A 23186-nucleotide genomic window follows, 5' to 3' on the forward strand; every position below is an offset into this window, starting at 1 on the left:
GCAGTAAGCACAAGTGTCTACAACCCATAAATGCCAATGGCCAAGCAGTACACTAAGCATTCCACTCAATTTAACATTTTAAATCATGCATTGGAAGAGTTTGCCTACAACTGTTACAATGCATGAGCAAACACATTAGATCAGAGTAACTTTATTCTGCTGATTTACATAAACACTGAATTTCTAGAGAACTCAATTACAAAATAATATTTTGAATCTCGTATGTCATGTGAGAAAGGTGGGCTATTTTATTGTGATATTCCACCTTTGCTGATCGTTTTTTAAAACGAACCTCCCCAAATACCATTGGCACACATAGACCTACACAGTCACATACAGTAGGCCTAACACAGAAATAATGTACTGCCACATCAGCACCATGTTAGCACTCTCACAGCTTTTCTCATTACAAAGCATGTTTTAAAGTCTGAAGTGAAGTAACTCAAACAATTTAGCCACATATTTGCTACATTTGAGTGCATAGACAGTACGAGTCAAAAGTTTGGACACACATACTTATTCAAGGGTTATAGCATTATAGAATAATAGTTCAAAACAATTAAGTAACACATATGGAATCATGTAGTAACCAAAAAAGTGTTGAACAAATCAAAATATATTTGATATTCTTTAAAGTAACCACTCTTTGCCTTGATGACAGCTTTGCACACGCTTGGCATTCTCTCAACCAGCTTCATGAGGTAGTCACCTGGAATGCATTTCAATTAACAGGTGTGCCTTGTTAAAAGTTCATTTGTGGAATTTCTTTCTTTCTTAATACGTTTGAGCCAATCAGTTGTGTTGTGACAAGATAGGGGTGGTTTACAGAAGATAGCCCTATTTGGTAAAAGACCAAGTCCATATTATGGCAAGAACATCTTAAATAAGCAAAGAGAAATGATAGTCCATCATTTATTTTTATTTTACCGTTATTTTACCAGGTAAGTTGACTGAGAACACATTCTCATTTGCAGCAACGACCTGGGGAATAGTTACAGGGGAGAGGAGGGGGATGAATGAGCCAATTGTAAACTGGGGATTATTAGGTGACCGTGATGGTTGAGGGCCAGATTGGGAATTTAGCCAGGACACCGGGGTTAACACCCCTACTCTTACGATAAGTGCCATGGGATCTTTAATGACCTCAGAGAGTCAGGACACCCGTTTAACGTCCCATCCGAAAGACGGCACCCTACACAGAGCAGTGTCCCCAATCACTGCCCTGGGGCATTGGGATCTTTGTTTAGACCAGAGGAAAGAGTGCCTCCTACTGGCCCTCCAACACCACTTCCAGCAGCACCTGGTCTCCCATCCAGGGACTGACCAGGACCAACCCTGCTTAGCTTCAGAAGCAAGCCAGCAGTGGTATGCAAGGTGGTATGCTGCTGGCAAAAATTACATTACTTTAAGACATGAAGGTCAGTCAATACGGAACATTTCAAGAACTTTGAAAGTGTCTTCAAGTGCAGTCGCAAAAACCATCAAGCGCTATGATGAAACTGGCTCTCATGAGGACCGCCACAGGAAAGGAAGACCCATAGTTACCTCTGCTGCAGAGGATAAGTTCTTCAGAATTACCAGCCTCAGAAATTGCAGCCCAAATAAATGATTCACAGAGTTCAAGTAACAGACACATCTCAACATGAACTGTTCAGAGGAGACTGCGTGAATCAGGCCTTCATGGTCGATTTTGCTGCAAAGAAACCACACCAATAAGAAGAAGAGACTTGCTTGGGCCAAGAAACACGCACAATGGACATTAGACCGGTGGAAATCTGTCCTTTGGTCTGATAAGTCCAAATTTGAGATTTTTGGTTCCAACCACCGTGTCTTTGTGAAACGCAGAGTAGGTGAATGAATGATCTCTGCACGTGTGGTTCCCACCGTGAAGCATGGAGGAGGAAGTCTGATGGTGCTTTGCTGGTGACACTGTCAGTGATTTATTTAGAATTCAAGGCACACCTAACCAGCATGGCTACCACTGCATTCTGCAGTGATACGCCATCCCATCTGGTTTGTGCTTAGTGGGACTTTCATTTGTTTTTCAAAAGGACAATGACCCAACACTCCTCCAGGCTGTGTAAGGGCTATTTGACCAAGAAGGAGAGTGATGGAGTGCATCAGATGACCTGGCCTCCACAATCACCCGACCTCAACCCAATTGAGATGGTTTGGGACGAGTTGGACCGCAGAGTGAAGGAAAAGCAACCAACAAGTACTGTGGGAACTCCTTCAAGACTGTTGGAAAAGCATTCCAGGTGAAACTAATTGAGAAAATGGCAAGAGTGTGCAAAGCTGTCATCAAGGCAAAGGGTGGCTACTTTGAAGAACATAAAATATAAAACATATTTTGATTTGTTTGACACTTTTTTGGTTACTACATGATTCCATATGTGATATTTCATAGGTTTGATGCCTTCACTATTATTCTACAATGTCCAAACTTTTGACTGGTACTCGATATACATTAATTTTTTCAACTGGTACCGGGGGACCTTCAGAGTCTTGTGAAGCCTATGGGCGTTCTAGAGTGACTCTCATCTTTCCTCAAAACAACCATCATGTACGTGTTCACGAGAGTCTCACCTTTCCACAGACGGGTCATATTAGTGTTTAGTCAAACTGTTCGGACGCTACAGACAGAAGTTGGCAGATCGGCTATGCCGACTTCAAACCAGTCCCAAAACGCTTGTGGGGATCGTAGAGCAAAACAGTGTCATCTTTCCATATAGGAGTCATAATTGTTTGTAGGCCAAACCGTTCGGACACTACAGATGAGAAGATCGATATTCAGGATGTGTCGTGGTCTGACACGGCTCCAGCTCTGTCACCTTTCAGATGCGGAAGTGTGACATCGGCGGATACGGTGGATTGAGACGCATCCAATGCAAAAAAATTGATATCTCTAGCTTAAACTGACAGATTTTATGGGGATTTTTATATTATGCTAACTAGATTTCCACGGGGGCGCGGACATCGACTCTAACATGAATGCTTTAAGTACTCGTTTTGGAACACTTAGTGTTGTCCTCACAAGCCATGACTGCTTGATTTGGGACTTCCTTGAGAGCTTAGGCCGAAAATAAATGACGTGGTTTCAGTTATAGGGAGTGAGTGTTTTTACACTGGCCTATTTTGTATGCTACTCACAGGTCCATGGTTCCTGGAGGTACAAAGATCAAACTGAAGCCTGCTGGAATCATATAACAATGTACAGACAGCACACCTTTTATCAATACATTCTTGTTCATTCACACAGTATGTAGTCTTACTATCAGTTACAATACAGGCTAGGCATTCTGGCATATCTATTCATATTGCTTGGTTCTGATTGATTTTCCCGGTAATATGGGCTGGATCCTGTATGACTGAGATGAGGATAAACTGGATTTAAGACACCAGGAGAAATCAGAAGAAATCAGAAGAAAGAGAAGTGAAAGGGGAGCAGTCCTCAGAGAGTCTTCATTTCCTACACTGAACAGCCCAAAGATAGTCTGGTAACTTTTTACACCTGTACAGCGGTGATGAGAGATTTGAGGGAATTTTGTTGCTTTGTTTGAAAAATAACAAGAAAGGGAAAAGAAAAAACCTCCCACCAGCACTTTGTCTTGCTATGGAAGTCCAATTAAGAGAAAATGTGGAGCACAAATGCTTTGCTCCGACCAAACTCTACTCCACGCCCACGGACGTTAGTTTATTCTACACAAATGACTACCTCTTAAGTACCTCCCAAATGATTTCTAGAACGCAAACACATTCTAACCGAACTAATTGGTCCCTGAATCCGATGGCTTAGGCCAGAGACAGAACACACAAGTGGGCAAAGCGACGTTTAAAAAATGTGTTATTGGCTTTGGTACTCTGATTGGTTAGAGATGATCCAACCGCTGATTACTTTGTTTAGTATAACACCCCTCATTTTCAGGTCACCACAAACAAATTCAATGATGGCAATCTCGGACTGAAGTATGTAGCGAACATTGAGCAGCGAATGAGTTTTGGGCTTTGGTAGAATAAGAGGCCCTTTGGGCACTTGGTTACAGCTCAGTTATCAAAACAATAACAAATGCTACTTTTATTAATGCTGCTTTGAATCACAAGGCCCCACAATTCATTATCCATGAAGGAACTGGCCGGATTAAACTAATGGTTTCTGCAAAAGACTAACCGTTTTCTGGTGTTAATTTTCTCCCCATTCTGAGTCCAAGGGTGTCCTCTTCTTTTTATATTTGAATGCCTTTTGGAGATTTAATGTCTTTTTGGGCCATTACCTCCGTTGGATTTCTTCTGCTTCCTCCAGTGTGTGAGATAAGAAGTCCAGGGTGTTGTGCTGGTAGTGCAGGCGAGGGCTGTTGTCGCTGTAGAACTGACTGAACCAGCGCCGGTGTTTCTGGATGGCAGAGTCCTCCCTCACCAGCAGGGGCTTAGAGATGTACTTCTTATTGTTCCAGATCATCACGTCCCGCTCAAACTGGAACACAAACAGTCAGAACAACAAACTGTTAGTTACACATCAAACCTTCAATAAATAGGGATGAATTTATATATATATCCATTTTCAGAAATGTTGGTCAATTCTATTTTTTGTTTTGTTAGGTTCTGAACAAACAGAGTGAAAACTCAAACCGACAACTAGAAAAAGCTCAAACCCAAGAAGTTTATTCAACCCACTGGGTGCTTCAGCTGCAAACACAACATACAAGTCACACAAGCACATATTTATACCTTGCGACTAGGCGGAGTTCCTGTACCTCCTTGCATGTCTAAGAAAAACACGGCTTCTCTGTTGTTAGGCAGAAACACAGTAGGTTCATCTTATTGGTATTGTCATGGCCCTGCCTAAATCTAGGACCCTCATGGGCATGGAAATGTGTGTGTGTGTGTGAGATAGGACTGTAATCAGATGGTCTTCGGAGTGGACCCCTCCCAGCAGTGTCTTCTCTCTTCAACTGTTGACCTTATCTCGAGTTGAGTTCCACATCCCTCATGGTCCTAGTTCCTCAGCAACTGACCTGCCTTGTCAAGAATTTAAACTAGACTGTTGCTCTTTGTCTCCCTCCTTAGGAACATTCATATTCAACAATAACATACAGAATATTAACTTTATGCACTTCCCCTTTTCTCACTCACTTCCACACACATAGTTCCTCTTTACCCTTCCTTGACCCCCAACATATACATTCCTTGTACATATTAAAGTAATCACTAAGTTCTGGTATGGTAACATGAATAAGTATATTTCAAGCTTGAATCCAACAGTGTAATGAACTTATGGAAGAGACAGGTGTGTTCCCCCATCTCATCATGGCATGGGGTTGTTAAATGACAGACATGTATTTGTTTGAAACCTTTCCCTAGATGGTTTCATTTCAGAGAGACAAACAATCACATTTTGATGCAAAAGGAGATATATCCACCTCATTCTCAGAGAATAAAGTTTCATTGCAAGGGATTACACAGTCAAACGTGACAAATAATTACATTTATAATAAAGAACCATACAAATGATTTGTGACATCAATATTTAAAAAATGTATATAAAAAAATGAATCAATACAATATGAGATCTGGGTCCTGGTCAAAAGTAGTGCACTATATAGGGAATAGGTTGCCATTTGGGACAAGACCCTAACTCTTACCAAACACTATAGCATGAGGCTAGATTTATGATGTGTTGAATTTAAACAGTATGCTAAATATACAGGGTACGAACGTTCCATTCAGCTAAACAACGGGTGTGGCGTTTTTCAAACAAATTATGACCAATTGAATATGATTAATGCCCAAAATATGCAGTTAAAAAACAAATGTTTCCTGATCTGTTTTATATCTCTCAGATATAGGAGAGACACTTCAGAACAAACTTCCTTTTGATATTATTTTGGGACTATCTGTTGTCCTATGTAGTGAATCTGTTATTCAATGCGTTTGTATGGGCTAATAGCAGTAAGGACCCCCAAAAATTATATCTATTTTTTTTATACTTCAAAGGGTATTAAAATTCAAAATCAAATAGCTAAATTCGATATGAATTCATTAAAACAATTCCATATAGTTTAGGGCTTAGACTCTGAGAGGTTAAGGATACTAATGAGGTGTATGAATTGACATGCATATGATATTCGTCTTGTTTGTAATATGATGTACCACATTGAGAACGGTTGGACCATTGGCTGCTCTGGTAGAAGATGGAGTGGGACACAGTGTAGTAGAGGCTCCACGGGCGTCACAAATGTACACAATTCTGGGTGGAGCTAAATGGACCTTTCATCAACACATTTAATTGGCTTATATTGCTGGGCACATCAGAATGAAACACTGTTATTGATACTAAACTAAGGTGAATGTTAATTGCTTTCTATGATGAGTGTTTGGATACTATTCCTTGTTCTGTCTCTACAGCACCCAGGGACCACACTCTCCAACCCCAGATGACCTAAGACAGAGTTCTAGGTCGTCTCCACACTGCCAAAGGGCTTGTTCAACATCATCATAATGGCTGAGGCAGCTTGTTTGGAAGCAGCCGTGTACACAGATCCAAAGCACAGTCAAGCAAAAATAAGAGGTGAAAAAGCTGTCTGAATGGCCAGTTTATTCCTTGGAGACAGTGACATATATCTAAGCTGACGGAGAGGCTAAAACAAAGAGCAGTCTTTGCACTGGGTGGCCTTGGCTGACACACTTCAGCTGTGTTTTATGACTGAATGCATCACCCCAGGGACATCATTTTCTAAACACTATCTAGTGCTGCCCTGGGGGCAGTCTGTCTTCGTGTCTGTCTGTCTGTCTGCCTGCCTGTCTGTGAGCAGTGGTGTAAAGTACTCAAGTAAAAATACTTGAAGTACTACTTAAGTCGTTTTTTGGGGCATCTGTACTTTACATTACTATTTATATTTATTTTTAAAAATGTTACTTTTACTCCACTACATTCCTAAAGAAAATAATGTACTTTCTACTCCATACATTTTCCCTGACACCCAAAAACTCATTACATTTTGAATGCTTAGCAGTACAGGAACATTTTCTAATTCACGCACTTAAAGAGACAATCCCTGGCCATCCCTACTGCATTTGATCTGGCGGACTCACTAAATACAAATGCTTTGTTTGCAAATTATGTCTGAGTGTTGGAGTGTGCCCCTGGCTATCCGTAACAAAAATGTAAAGAACATTGTGCCGTCTGGTTTGCTTGATATAAGGAATTTGAAATTATTTATATTTTTACTTTTACTTTTGATACTTAAGGATATTTAAAACCAAATAGTTTTTTACTTTTACTCAATAGGATTTTACTGGGTGACATTCACTTTTACTTGAGTCATTTTCTATTAAGGTATCTTTACTTTTACTCAAGTATGAAAATTGGGTACTTTTTCCATCACTGTCTGTGAGTGATCATCTGTACCTGTCGAGCCACTACATCCACGTCCAGTAGAGGCCAGTGGCGACCAAACACAGCAAGGGCATGTTCCACCAGCATCTGGGAGCAGTGCTTAGTGGGCTCAGACTCAGATTCCCATTGCACCTTGAACACACACACACACACACACTCCATCAAGTATTTGTAAGGACACACCATTAAGGCACCATTTAAAGAAGTTCTACATGTATATACAGTATAACTAGGGCCAAGAGTGGTAAGTTCACATAGTCAGGAAGCCCTTAGCTTCCAGTCATACCTTACAGAGTCCAAGGTCTTGCTGTTGGTGTAGCGCAGGTCAACCCCACTCACAATGCCTGGTGTTTGTAGGTGGGTCAGGTGGGCAAAATCTTCTGCATTCTCAGGGATCTCCTACAGGGGACAGTCACAGAGAGGAAAAGGCACAGCTGGCTTTCTATCTATAAGACAAAGTCTTGAGGATTTACAAAATAACACACACCCAGTGGCAATTTTAGCAAGACAAACTTGGTGGGCAAACAATATTTTTTTTTGGGGGGGGGTGCATGCCAGCAAAGCCACAACACAACACTAAACAATACATTAATTGCACTGTAACGGTGACAAACAGTGACCACAAACTGTTAGGGCCTACATAAAGATGTCCCAACAGCTTACCAGTGCTACACCTGGCTATCAGCGGAGCCTTGTCTGGCAGCGAAACAATTAATTTAGCCTCATTTACTGCCTTTTAAAAAAACATAGCTGATATGGCTGACTTGCTTAAACAAATGTGGTTTCTAATGACAATTGAGATGTACAAACTATGGCATAAGGGGAGGACAAACAGATGAGAGGAAATCCGTAATTTCGATTAAGACATTAATGAGCAAGCTAGGACAGACGTGTTCAATATAACTATTTGTTCAGCACTTTTGAAATGTACAGTGACAGAATTCAGAAACTGGCCATTCTTACAGTGTTCTCCCTGTACACAAAGTCAGAACCGTAGGATCAAAAAGGGGGCATATAAGCAGACATTGAAAGCTATTACAAAATTCTATGATTACATTTCTCTAAAACATGTTATGGGCTACATGTGCACCACTAAGTCAGAACAGTAGGCAAAATTAAGAGGGGAAAATATACCAAATTATTAGTGTGAGGCACATGGGCTACTAACAGCTTACTTCACAACATACACTTAGTATTACTTTCTTAGCTACAGTATACATATCTCCCTGGCATATTATGTAACTTATGCAACAGCGTACAAGATATTTTGGACTCACCTTGTTGTGCTGTGCTCACTTGAACAGGAAGGTGGCGCAGAGGTCCTTTGTGGGCACATTTTGTCATCAAAATTTGGCATCAAAGTCTGGCATTCTCTGGATTTATGGTGCTTTGAAGACAACTGGGAACTCGGGAAAAAAGGTTGAATCATGATGATGTCAGTGATCTTCAGGTCGGAGCTTGAGAAAGAGTTCAGAGTTCCCGACTTACAATTCAGAGTTGGATGACCGTTCAAAACGTATTTTCCCAGTCTGAGCATGTTTTTTTCTCCGAGTTCCCAATTGTCTTGAACTCACTGAAGTCAGATTTCCCAGTTCTGAGTTAACAGTTGTTTTGAGGCAGAAATCATGCTGGATTGCCAGCATGGCCACAAAGCCACTCAACTGAATAGCAGGCTAGTGATTGCTTTGCAATCCTTGCAGTCAGCCACTGATTCCTTCCAAACCACTCATTGTTAAATTTGCGATTTACAACTTGTTGTGTAATGTTTATGTCCAATGGCCGATGAGCACCGAAATGTTTTACCTATAATTTCTCTTCATATGACAATGATTAAAAAGGATTTGCCAGGAGATTGCCGACTTGATTCATGATGATGACTGCTAGCTAAGATTTTGAAAGTATGATGTTGACATGATCAATCCAATCAAAGCTACTGTAGATATAACATGTTTGAAGTCATTTTGTCTGTGGCCAATGACCTTGAGCTTTCTTGGATGGGCACTTCTAATGTAACTCCCCATGAGTGATAACACTGATATTTGAAAATAAAATAAACCTTAACCTGACACAATAAATTAGACTTTGGCTAAACAAACCAACAGTTAAAAATAAGTAAATAAATTAACATATCTAGCAATGGCACAGTGAAGTAATGGCACAGTCACTACAGAAAATTACCAACCCCTACGCTCTGTATTTTCCACTGGCTGCACCACCACCACAAGGCTGAAACACCTGCATTTTGGAGCTGCCTTACTCAAGAACGCAAAAAGAGACCATGTTTGTATGCAGCTTTATTAACTTTGTTTTTACATTGTTTGCAAACTAATATGTGACACGTATTAATGCCAAAATAACATGCAAAACAGGCAACCACCTGCTGAATGACGGGTCGCCACTGCACACACCTAAAGTAATCATATGGTAAAACAAAAAACAAAAGTATAAAATAAGTACTTTTTCTTTATCAAACACACATCTACAACAGAAAACAAACCTCTATGTTTGCGTTGATGAAGTGCTCAGTGCATCCCCGGTAGACCTATTCCCCCTGTGTGAGCTTTGGTACCATCCAGCCGGGTTCCTCTCCGTCACAGTGGAACCACACCAGAACCTGACCGCTGGTCTCCATACTGGGACAGCAGCGCACCTTGGATCAACAGGTATCAACTGAATGAAAAAACACATTATTATATTTCTCTAAATGACACATCAATCTATTTTAAAATGTAATTTAAGACATTACACTGTTTATAATCTTGGCGCAAAGGACCAAATCAACTAATAATGTTAAGGCTGTCACGAAAGATTACATAGTTGACAGACATCGAATCCCATTTTTTTTGCTGGATACATTATAAACATAGTTAAATTACATTGAGTTAGTCATGGCTTCTCACCTTTCTGTGCATAGGGATGCTCACACACTTCCCGTCTTCCCTCCGGCACTGCCAGCTGTGGAACGGGCACACTATGCTCTGTCCCACTACATGCCCCCCTACTGCCAGATTGGCACCCAGGTGGGGGCAGTAGGCATCCACCACGTAGGCTTTGCTCTCTGTGCCCCCGAACACTGCCTCCTGCTCACCTGGGAGGAAAACAGATTTGGGAAAGGAGGTCAAAAGTAACCTGTGAGGAGTTGAGTCTTCAAATGAAATGACTACTACAATAAAATACTTGAAATATCCTCTTGAAGTCAGTTCAGACACCTAAGTTATTGAGTCAGCGTTTAACTCTTTGACGGACAGCTCAAAATATGTGAAAAGGCTGCATTTCTCTTTAAATCCACAGGATGTCACCAGTAAACAGATCAGGAAGCGTTAGGCACCAATACCACATTAAGCCATTGCCCTGCCCTGCGTAGTGAGCAATCAGAATCAAAAGCCAAGCCGCAACCCATCTGGCTCAGACCCCGACTGTGATACCAGGTAGCTAAGATTACCTTCAGATTAAAATAAATAAATAAATCATTTTGAAAAGCCACCGGACCGTCACTAAGGTTAAGATCCAGCGGCCCTGGAAATGCTTGGCAGTGAGAAGGCACTCCTGGTTAACACCCTGCCGCCCCAAGGAGAGCATTGAGCACACCATGACTGTAAACACACTGGCTGCAGAACAGAATTAGACAGCATGCAAAAGTTGACTGAGTGTAACGACTCTCCTCTTCGTCTGATGATGAGGAATAGGAATCATCGGACCAACACGCAGCGTGGTAAGTGTTCATGCCTTTTAATTAAATAAACAGAACACTGAATGACAAAAAACAACAAAGAGAGTGAACTAACCGAAACAGTCCTGTAAGGTGAAAAAACACAAAACAGGAAACAACTACCCACAAACACAGGTGGGAACAGGGTACCTAAGTATGGTTCTCAATCAGAGACAACGATTGACAGCTGCCTGATTGACAGCTGCCTGCCTCCAGTGATGATCCATGGCACGAAGCCTCCAGTGATGATCCATGGCACGAAGCTCCAGTGATGATCCTGGCAGAAGCCCCCAGTGATGATCCATGGCACGAAGCCTCCAGTGATGATCCATGGCAAGAAGCCTCCAGTGATAATCCATGGCACGAAGCCTCCAGTGATGACCATGGCACGAAGCCTCCAGTGAGGAGTTATGGCACGAGGCCTCCAACGAAGGCCGTCAGTCCGGAGCCTCCAGCGACGCCCTCTAGTCCGGAGCCTCCAGCGACGCCCTCAGTCCGGAGCCTCCAGCGACGCCCTCTAGTCCGGAGCCTCAGCGACGCCCTCTAGTCCGGAGCCTCCAGCGGCGCCCTCTAGTCCGGAGTCTCCAGCGACGCCCTCTAGTCCGGAGACCTCCAGCGACGGGTTTCAGTCCGGACAGCCAGAGTCTCCCCCTGTCCGGAGCAGCCAGAGTCTCCCTCCTGTCCGGAGCAGCCAGAGTCTCCCTCCTGTCCGGAGCAGCCAGAGTCTCCCTCCTGTCCGGAGCAGCCAGAGTCTCCCTCCTGTCCGGAGCAGCCAGAGTCTCCCTCCTGTCCGGAGCTGCCAGAGTCGCCCTCCTGTCCGGAGCTGCCAGAGTCGCCCTCCTGTCCGGAGCTGCCAGAGTCGCCCTCCTCTCCGGAGCTGCCAGAGTCGCCCTCTCTGTCGGGGCCGCTGCGAGGGTCCCCAGTCCGGGGTCGGCGGCAAGGGTCTCCGCTCCAGAGGCGCCACTTAAGTGGGCCAAGACTAAGGTGGAGCGGGGTCCACGTCCCGCACCAGAGCCGCCACCGCGGATAGATGCCCACCCAGACCCTCCCCTATAGGTTTAGGTTTTTGCGGCTGGAGTCCACTAGGCTACCTGCTGCCCCAATAATTATTTTTTCTAATAACCTTTCTCAAAGAAGGTTGTATATTGTCCCATACAATAACATGTACTCATGAAAAAAATTATATTGTGGCGGACCGAGGGGCAGCTCAGGACCGAGGGGTAGCTCAGGACCGAGGGGTAGCTCAGGACTGAAAGGCAGCAACACTTCAAATGTTGCGACCCCGACTTCGAATTCCACTGCTGTAAACCGTTGCAAAATGGGTATGATGATCAAATGCATTTGTACAACATAGCCACATACGGAACAGGAGAAAACAGAAGTTCTGATTGGTCCAGAGCCACGTCAGTAGAATAAAAAGGGAAATATCTGAAATATTATACAGACATAGACGCACTCTACTCGGAATCATCAGGTTTCCCTAGTCATCAGCAGCTTCTAGTTTAGTTTCCTCCTTCAGTCTAATCTCCTTTCCCCACCCCAACATGTCCATGTGCATACCTGTCATTGTTTGTGACCAGATGGTAATGCTTTCACCGCAAATTCCTCAAGTTACTCCCATGAGACTGTTCGGGGGGGGGACAACCTCAATTCGTCAGGGCATGGACTCTACAAGGTGTCAAAAGTGTTCCACAGGGATGCTGGCCCATGTTGACTCCAGTGCTTCCCACAGTTGTGTCAAGTTAGCTGGATGACCTTTGGGTGGTCATCCTATGTCTGCAGGACGAAAACCTTGCAAGATAACTAAAACAGTTGATTTAACGAATCAGTGGGTCTGTTTGACAGGTTGTGACTTTAATTAATGCCACCCACTCACCTCAATTGACCTAATCTCGGACCTTGAATTGAAGTGTCAGATTCACAATGAATTGCTGTGTGAAGAGCATTAGACTTGTAGGATTAGGCAGCTAAGGTGTGTTGTCAGACTTGACCCACAGTTGAGGCTTGGGCAACCAACCCAACACTTGGGCAACCAAGACTAGACCTGACAAAACACCGCCATCCGCCTCCTGTCCGTCTGCTTTACTTACTGAAAAGCTGCTTCATCAGCATCACCCAGAAGTCAGCATTTACTGATTTACGGACTGAGTCACTGCTGTCACAGGTCAGCAGAGACCACAGAGACACACAGCAGGGTTTCGGGTGACAGAGTCTCAAAGGCCACCAGAGATGTACAACTAGACATTCCCACTTGTAAGGTCTGTAAGGTAAAACCAAAATAATTGAGTAACTAAAACAAACATTAGCCTCCCGGGTCCAGTATGCCCTGTTCCTGCTCCCCGCACTCGCCCTGAGGTGCGTGTTCCCAGCCCGGTACCACCAGTTCCGGCACCACGCACCAGGCCTACTGTGCGCATCAGCAGGCCAGAGTCTCCCGTCTGTCCAGAGCCGCTAGAGCCGCCCGCCAGTCAGGAGCTGCCAGAGCCGCCCGCCAGTCAGGAGCTGCCAGAGCCGCAAGCCAGTCAGGAGCGGCCAGAGCCGCTCTTCAGTCCTGAGCTGCCCTTCAGTCCGGAGCTGCCTTTCAGTCCGGAGCTGCCTTTCAGTCCGGAGCTGCCTTTCAGTCCGGAGCTGTCCTTCAGTCCGGAGCTGCCTTTCAGTCCGGAGCTGCCTTTCAATCCGGAGCGGTCTTTCAGTCTGGAGCGGCCTTTCAGTCCGGAGCTGCCTTTCAGTCCTGAGCTACCCCTCGGTCCTGAGCTGCCCCTCGGTCCTGAGCTGCCCCTCGGTCCGGAGCTGCACCTCGGTCCGGAGCTGCCCCTCGGTCCGGAGCTGCCCCTCGGTCCGGAGCTGCCCCTCAGTCCAGAGGCGCCCCTCAGCCCAGTGGGGCCCTTTAGTAGGGTTGCCAGTCCTAGGTTGGCGGCGAGGGTCGCCGTTCCTAGGGGGCCACAGAAGCGGACTAAGACTATGGTGGAGTGGGGTCCACGTCCAGCGCCAGAGCCGCCACCGCGGACAGATGCCCACCCAGACCCTCCCCTATAGGTTCAGGTTTTGTGGCCGGAGTCCGCACCTTGGGGTGGGGGGTACTGTCACGTTCTGACCCTAGTTCTTGTGTTATTTCTTCGTTTTAGTTGGTCGGGACGTGAGTTGGGTGGGTATTCTATGTGTTGTGTCTATGTTGGGTTTCTCGTTTGGCCTGATATGGTTCTCAATCAGAGGCAGGTGTTAGTCATTGTCTCTGATTGGGAACCATATTTAGGTAGCCTGTTTTCTGTTGTGTTTTGTGGGTGGTTGTTTCCGTGTGAGTGTTTGTTGCCACACGGTACTGTTTCGGTTTCGTTCATGTTCACATTTATTGTTTTGTATTTCATAGTGTTCAGTTTATGTTTAAAAATAAACGTTATGGACACTTACCACGCTGCGCATTGGTCCGATCCTTCAAACTTCTCCTCCTCAGGTGAGGAGACAGCAAGCAATGCTGATGTAGAAGCACAGTGGCTAGGAAATAACTTCCTAGAAAGGCAGGGACCTTGGAAGAAACCTAGAGAGGAACCAGGCTATGGGGGTGGGCAGACCTCTTCTGGCTGTGCCGGGTGGAGATTACAAGAGTACATGCCTATTAAGGCCAGATGGTTCTTCAAGATATTCAAACGTTTATAGATGACCAGCAGGGTCAAATAATAATCACAATGGTTGTAGAGGGTACAACAAGTCAGTACCTCAGCAGTAAATGTCAGTTGGTTTTTCATAGCCAAGCATTCAGAGGGCGAGACAGCAGTTGCGGTAGAGAGAGCGAGAGAGAGAGAGTCGAAAACAGCAGGTCCGGGACAAGGTAGCACATCTGGTGAACAGGGTTCCATAGCCGCAGTCAGAAGAGTTGAAAATGGAGAAGCAGCATAACAAGGTGGACTGGGGACAGCAAAGAGTCATCAGGCCAGGTAGTCCTGAGGCATGGTCCTAGGCTCAGATCCTCCGGGAGGGGAGGGATAGAGAATTAGAGGGAGCATACTTAAATTCACACAGGACACCAGATAAGACAGGAGAATTACACCAGATATAACAGATTGACCAAAGCCTCCAATCACAAATCAAATCAAAATGTATTTGTCACTTTATTTGCGCCAAATACAACAGGTAGAGCACCTTATCATGAAATGCATACTTACAAGCCCTTATCCAACAACGTAGTTCAAGAAAGAGTTAAGGAAATATTTACCAAATAAACTAAAGTAAAAACGAATAAAAAGTAACAACAACAAAAATGACAATAACGAGGCTATATATAGGGTCAATGTGCGGGGGTACAGGTTAGTCGAGGTCATTTGTTTATGTTGGTAGGGGTAAAGTTCGTAGGACACTGTGGCCCCATCCAACGATACCCCCGGACAGGGCCAACCAGGCAGGATATAACCCCACCCACTTTGCCAAAGTGCACTTTGCCAAACCCCACCCACTTTGCCACAGTACCAACACCATTTGAAGGATATCAACAGACCACCAATTTACTACCCAGAGACAAGGCTGAGTATAGCCCATGAAGATCTCCTCCATCGCACGAGCCTGAGGGGGCGCAAACGTGGACAGGAAGATCACGTCAGTGACTCAACCCACTCAAGTGACGTACCCCTCCTAGGGACGGCATGGAAGAGCACTGGTAAGCCAGTGACTCAGCCCCTGTAATAGGGTTAGAGGCAGAGAATCCCAGTGGAGAGAAGGGAGCCGGCCAGGCAGAGACAGCAAGGGCAGTTCGTTGCCTTTCCATGCACGTTCTCACCCCTGGGCCAGACTACACTCAATCATAGGACCTACTGAAGAGATGAGTCTTCAATAAAGACTTAAAGGTTTAGAACGAGTGAGCGTCTCTCACATGGGTAGGCAGACCATTCCATAAAAATTGAGCTCTATAGGAGAAGGCCCTGCCTCCAGATGTTTGCTTAGAAATTCTAGAGAGAATAAGGAGGCCTGCATCTTGTGACCGTAGCATACGTGTAGGTATGTACAGCAGGACCAAATTGGAGAGATAGCTAGGAGCAAGCCCATGTAATGCTTTGTAGGTTAGCAGCACAACCTTGACATTTTTTTTAACCTTTATTTAACTAGGCAAGTCAGTTAAGAACAAATTATTATTTTCAATGACGGCCTAGGAACAGTGGGTTAACTGCCTTTTTTAGGGGCAGAACGACAGATTTTTACCTTGTCGGCTCGGCGATTTGATCTTGCAACCTTTCTGTTACTAGTCCAATGCTCTAACCACTAGGCTACTCTGCCGCCCCTAGCATTAAATCAGCCCTAGCATTAACAGGAAGCCAGTGTAAAGAAGCTAGCACTGGAGTAATATTATCAAATTTTGGGGTGCTAGTCAAGATCCTATCGTTCGTGTTTAACACTAACTGAAGTTTATTTAGTGCTTTCTCTGGATATTCGGAGAGTAGAGCATCGCAGTAGTCTAATCTAGAAGCATGAATTAGTTTTTCTGCATAATTTTTGGACAAAACGTTTTTGATTTTTGCAATGTTACGAAGATGTCTTTGAAATATTTTTGATATGTTCATCAAAAAAGAGATCAGGGTCCAGAGTAACGCAGAGGTCCTTCACAGTTTTATTTGAGATGACTGCACAACCATCAAGATTAATAGTCAGATCCAACAGCAGATCTCTTTGTTTCTTCGGACCTAGAACTAGCATCTCTGTTTTGTCCGAGTTTAAAAGTAAAACATTTGCCACAATCCACTTCCTTATATCTGAAACAAAGGCTTCCAGCGTAGGCAATTTTGGGGCTTCATCAAATGTACAGCTGTGTGTTTTCCACATAGCAGTGAAAGTTGACATTGTGTTTCCGAATGACATTTTCAAGAGGTAGAATATATAGTGAAAACAATAGTGGTCCTAAAACGGAACTTTGAGGAACACCCCGAAACATACAATTGATTTGTGAAAGGACAATCCATCCACAGAGACGAACTGATATATTTTCTGTCAGATAAGATCTAAACCAGACAAGAATTTGTCCATGTAGACCAATTAAGGTTTCCAATATCTCCAACAGAATGTGGTGATCGACGGTGTGAAAAGCAGCAGTAAGGTCTAGGAGCATGAGAACAGTTGCAGAGCCTTGGTCTGACGCCAGAGCCTTGGTCTTCACGAGTGCAGTCTCAGTGCTATGATAGGGTCTAAAACCAGCCTGAAGCGTTTCATATACATGATTTGTCTTCAGGAAGGTAGTGAGTTGCTGCGAAACAGCTTTTTCTAAATCATTTTAGAGGAATGGGAGATTTTATATAGGCCGATAGTTTTTGAAACATTTTGGAGGTCAAGTTTTGGCTTTTTCAAGAGAGGCTTTATTACTGCCACTTTTAGTGAGTTTGGTACACATTCAGAGTATAGGGGGCCATTTATTATCTTCAACAAAGGGGGGCCAAGTACAGGAAGTAGTTCTTTCTGTAGTTTATCTGGAATAGGGTCCAGTACGCAGCTTGGTTTAGATGGTTTAGATGCCATGATGACTATTTTCATGAATGTGTCAAGAGATACAGGATTCCAAAACTTGATTGTCTCCATTGATCCTAGGTCCTGGCAGTTCTGTGCAAACTCAGGACAACTGAGCTTTGGATAAATATGCAGATTCAAAGACAAATCTGTAATTTGCTTTCTAATGATCATGATCTTTTTGTCACTGCTCAAGTGAAAACCATCCTCTCTTGGGGAATGCTGCTTTATAGTTAGCTTTGCAACAGCATCAAAAATACATTTTGAATTGTTCATATTCTCCTCAATTAGGTTGGAAAAATAGGATGATCGAGCAGCAGTGAGGCCTCTTCGATATTGTACAGAACTGTCTTTCCAAGCTAGTCGGAAGACTTCTAGTTTGGTGGAGCGCCAATTCCGTTCTAATTTTCTGAAAGCTTGCTTCAGGGCTCGAGTATTTTCTGTATACCAGGGAGCTAAATTCTTTTGTTTTTAGGGGTGCGACTACATCTAGGATATTATGCAAGGTTACATTTAGATCCTCAGTTAGGTGGTTAACTGATTTTTGTACTCCGACTTCCTTGGGTAGGTGGAGGGAGTCAGGAAGGGCATCTAGGAATCTTTGGGTTGTCGCAGAATTTATAGCACAGCTTTTGATGATCCTTGGTTGGGGTCTGAGCAGATTATTTGTTGCGATTGCAAACGTAATAAAATGATGGTCTGATAGTCCAGGATTATGAGGAAAAACATTTAGATCCACAATATTTATTCCATGGGACAAAACTAGATCCAGGGTATGACTGTGGAATTGAGTAGGTCTGGAGAGATGTTTGGACAAAACCCACTGAGTCGATGATGGCTCCAAAAGCCTTTTGGAGTGGGTCTGTGGACTTTTCCATGTGAATATTGAAGTCACCATTTTAAAAAATATATATCTGCCATGACTACAAGGTCCAATAGGAATTCAGGGAACTCAGTGGGGAATGCTGTATACAGCTCAGGAGGCCTGTAAAGTACCTATAAAAAGTGATTGAGTAGGCTGCATAGATTTCATGATTACAAGCTCAAAACAAAAAAACACAATCATTTTTGGGGGGTAAATTTACATTTGCTGTTGTAAATGTTAGCAACACCTCCGCCTTTGCGGGATGCGCAGGGGATATGGTCACTAGTGTAACCAGGAGGAGAGGCCTCATTTAACACAGTCAATTCATCAAGCTTCAGTCATGTTTCAGTCAGGCCAATCACATCAAGATTATGATCAGTGATTAGTTAATTAACTATGACTTCCTTGGAAGTGAGGGATCTAACATTAAGTAGCCCTATTTTGAGATGTGAGATATCTCAATCTCTTTCAATAATGACAGGAATGGAGGTCTTTATTCCAATGAGATTGCTAAGGCGAAGACCGCCATGTTCAGTTTTGCCTAACCTAGATCGAGGCATAGACACAGTCGCCAATGAGGATAACTGAGCTGACTACACTGACTGTGCAAGTGGCAGACCCCACTAAGCTGGCAGGCAGGCTGACAGTGGAGCTAGACGATGTTGATGGATAAGATGAGAGCACCCCTCCAGCTAGGATGGAATCCGTCACTCCTCAGCAGAACAGGCTTGGTCCTGTTTGTGGGTGAGTCCCAGAAAGAGGGCCAATTATCTACAAATTCTATCTTTTGGGAGGGGCAGAAAACTGTTTTCAATCAGCGATTGAGTTGTGAGACTCATCACTTCCCTTAACTGGGAGGGAGCCAGAGACAATTACTTGATGCCGACATATCTTTCTTGATTTACACGCTGAAGTTATGTTGCGTTTGGTGACCTCTGACTGGTGACTGGTTTTCTCAGGAGTCCCTAAAACATTAAACAACATAAATTACAATTTCACACTCATGTCACAACGCCCATAAAGCTCGCTAGCTAGCTGGCTAATGTTAGCTAGTCAGCTAGCTTGCTTTATGACAAAAAAATATGCATAATCATTTCAAATCAAATCAAATTTATTTATATAGCACCTTCTTACATCAGCTGATATTTGTCTCTACATTAACTATCATATTCCTCTCAACTCTACATTTGTTTTATGATTTGTTATGATATTAGAATTACTTACATTTGCTTCCATCCTAGCATTTTTGTCAGTCATCTTTTCTGAAGAAAGTTCCCAGGGTTGGGTCGCATAGCGTTAAATTCGTCGTGGAAACCACTCAATATCATTGGTCATCGCCTGCTACTGGTGATTTGCATACAGTTGGGAAATGCTGACCTTTTTCACTGACTCCCACACCACATTTGCACCGACCAATGACCCACCGACCACTCCGCTTCTCACCGGTTTCCTTCAATTGAAAATGAATGCGAAGCAGTGTTTCACCGCACGGTACCATGTGCTAGTGTACATGAGCCATTAGCTAACTAACTAAGTTGCTAGTTAGGGACACTGTGTGCTAGCTAGCTAGAATGCTATTTAGCTAGCTAGAACACGATGTCGCCCCTGCCTCCCGCCTGCTATGTACCGGACTAGCTGGCTAAGCTAGCACACAGTGTCCTTTGCTCCCATCTGCCCTTGCCGTCATTAACAGAATTGTGGGAAAGTACACTGTCTACCGGTGTACGGCTCCCGCCCCTTCTTCTGTGGGGTTTATCGGCGGCTGGCATCCAAAGTTATTGTGCATTAACACCATCTATTTTCATGGAATGTTCTACCTATCCATTTTAGAGAAGCAGACTCGGCTGACCAACAAGATCGAGAAGATCCAGGGCCTAGCACCAACAGCACGAGGGTAACATAACAACAAGCACCTGCACTTCCATTACCCCAGCCACTAGCACCTGACGACCTGTTGGATCTAACCAAAACTGAACCAGTGAACCAGTGGAAGCAGAGTTGATTGATTCTTGCAAAGTGAAATCGGACCCACAGCCATCAAAAACAAATGGACCATTTGTCAGCAATGCCGACTGTGCTGTTGGTACTGAAACATGGATTTGGATTAACAGCAATGTGTGAAAATTCCTTCTCCACTCTGAAGAACGTATTCAGTGAACACAGACAGACTCAACATGTTACAGCTTGTCCAGCTGGCATCTGAGAGGGACCTGACAAATACATTTATCCAGGAAGGAGAATATAATCAAACTTCTCATGAGGTTCAACACAGCACGGAGGAGGCTGCAACTCGTCTAAATGGTCAACTACAACCTTTATGTCCCTGACAGCCTGCCAGAATAATTCATTCATTGGTTTTCTCTCATGTAAGCCAACTGGTTGTTTGGCTTATTTTTGAATAATGCACAGTTTAGGCCTTTGCTTTTTACTCCAATGAATCTTTTAGATTTATCGCTGATTATTTATGTCATTGCTTGCTTTTGTGGGTCTAATTGTTATTCATAGATATACAGCTTTGCATTATTTGACGAGTATAGTGTCGTGTCTTTGGCTATGCCGGATTAAGTGATATGACATGCTATTTTATAAAATCCTTTCTCTGTAATTCATATTACCTGATTGAGCTAATCATGTAAATATAATTAACTAGAAAGTCGGGGCACCACAAAATAATATTTATAGAGCTGTTATCTTCCGAATAAACTCTTAAAGACCTAGTAATATTTTACATCAATAGCAGTGAATATTATTTGTCACCTTATTTCAGTCTCATCTGAAAGTTGTAAATTCTTGGTTATCTTCACGAACCATGGCTAACAAGTTGAATCAGCAATACAAAATTGGGTTTAATTATTTATTTACTAAATACCTAACTAATCACACAGAATTACATATACACAGAATTAATCATACCTTGATTACAAATTATGTCATAAAGGAAAACGTCCCTAGCGGGCGGAACAGATATGACAGCTGGTGATACAAAGAAAAGGGGGCTGGGTTTGAGTGAAAGAGCAGGAAGATTGAAGAACAAAGGGAGAAGTGATATCTCTATCGGGCCGTAGGCAGCTACTCTATCGTAAATACAGAATCTTATGCATTCTAAATTACCGCCCATTTGGAAAAGGAAAATGCAATAAATATTTACTCTGAGCTGCGCTTCAATAGGTTGGTGGTAGATGGAAGGCCGTGTTGCCCAACAGAGTCCTTTGTCCTTTGAAGAGTGTCTCTGGTGGTGAACGGGAAACGTTGTAGTGTCGTCGTTGTGTGGTAGACGGGATACTCTGTCTGTCCTCTCCTAGCCCAAGTTTACAGCGGCCGCTGCTAACTCAACGGCTAGGAGGTATCACTTCTGTAGTGAATAAGAGTTCAGAGTTCATACCATTCGCAACCAAAGCTCACGCTGAGGTTGGCTTCGTTCCGTAGTTATTATCTGAATCCTTCTGGCATCGGACCGTCATCCTAATGTGCCCAGAACAGAAGGTTACATTTTCGTCAAGGGCTTATATAGTGGAGGGAGAAAGGTGTGTTTCACAGTCTTATAACCCATGTCTCTTCACAGGGGCGGGCCACTGATTGGCCCTAACCTTATGAAAACCCAAATCTCTCATTTGGAAGCTAAAATTACATTTAATATTTTCACCAATAATTTTATATTTAAACATTTGAATTGCACAATAATTCCATGTGAATCTGATAAATATAATGTGTAGACTTTCCCAGATACAGTTTAGGTCATCCTGTCATCAGTCATAATGTCTCAGATGACAACCGAACTGACATCATATTCATTAAGTACCAACGCATATTTTCAACTGGTTCTATTACCGAAATATGAATCCTTTCCCTGCACTTGTTTGATGTTCCCAGACTCTCTATGTTTAACAAAGGCTTTTCAAGAGAGAGAGGGAAGGGAGAAAGGTATTTATGAGGGGGTCATAAACCTTACCCACAGGCCAACATCATGACAATAGGGAAAATGTAGCCTATTGGTTGTGCTCTGAGGAGACCTGAAATTGGAAGTGCCTCTTATGTTATCCTTTCATCGTGCTGACTGGCATTAGCCTTCTGTCCTTGGTCCTGAATTGATGGTTAAGGTGTATGCTGTTTTAATGAGCGCATCTTGGGCTACCAGTCATCGTGGGGCTTCTCTTCAACATTGAATGCTTTCTTATGTGCAAAATGACAGTTGTTGTCAATATGATGCATTTCAGATAGGCCTACATTTTTGTAAATGTTGTATGTAGGACCAATACCGTGTGTAGACAAACTTTAACTCTGTTATCATTCATTTGCATTATACAGTTATTGTATGATAGGCTACTGTAAAAGGGATGTCAATACGATTAAAATGACACAGCCTACTTGTTCGCCCCTGCCTGCTCTCTTGCTATAGCGTGTGTGTGTTGCTCTCAGAATGGGCATTTACTCTTATTCACGGCAGATTCAAAAGACCTACTGCCATGTAGGACATTTCGCATCAGCTATGACTATAGAATATGCACTTAGTTTGATTTAGTTTGCTTTTCTGAAACTCTCCAGCACAGAAAATATTGTGCAACTGGAGAAGTAGCAGCTTGGTTATACACATTGCATAGTGTCACAAATTCAACAGAAATGCAGCCTATANCTACTGTAAAAGGGATGTCAATACGATTAAAATGACACAGCCTACTTGTTCGCCCCTGCCTGCTCTCTTGCTATAGCGTGTGTGTGTTGCTCTCAGAATGGGCATTTAC

The 23186-nt window shown here is 43.5% G+C and overlaps 1 pseudogene; it reads right to left on the minus strand.

Annotated features, from left to right (window-relative positions):
- Positions 1 to 4267: 4267 nt before the first annotated feature.
- Positions 4268 to 21908, minus strand: LOC111964532 (cholesterol 7-desaturase nvd-like; annotated as a pseudogene).
- Between the last annotated feature and the right edge of the window lie 1278 nt (positions 21909 to 23186).

This window comes from Salvelinus sp. IW2-2015, linkage group LG5 (genome assembly GCF_002910315.2).
Source record: "Salvelinus sp. IW2-2015 linkage group LG5, ASM291031v2, whole genome shotgun sequence".
NCBI classification, from domain to species: domain Eukaryota; kingdom Metazoa; phylum Chordata; class Actinopteri; order Salmoniformes; family Salmonidae; genus Salvelinus; species Salvelinus sp. IW2-2015.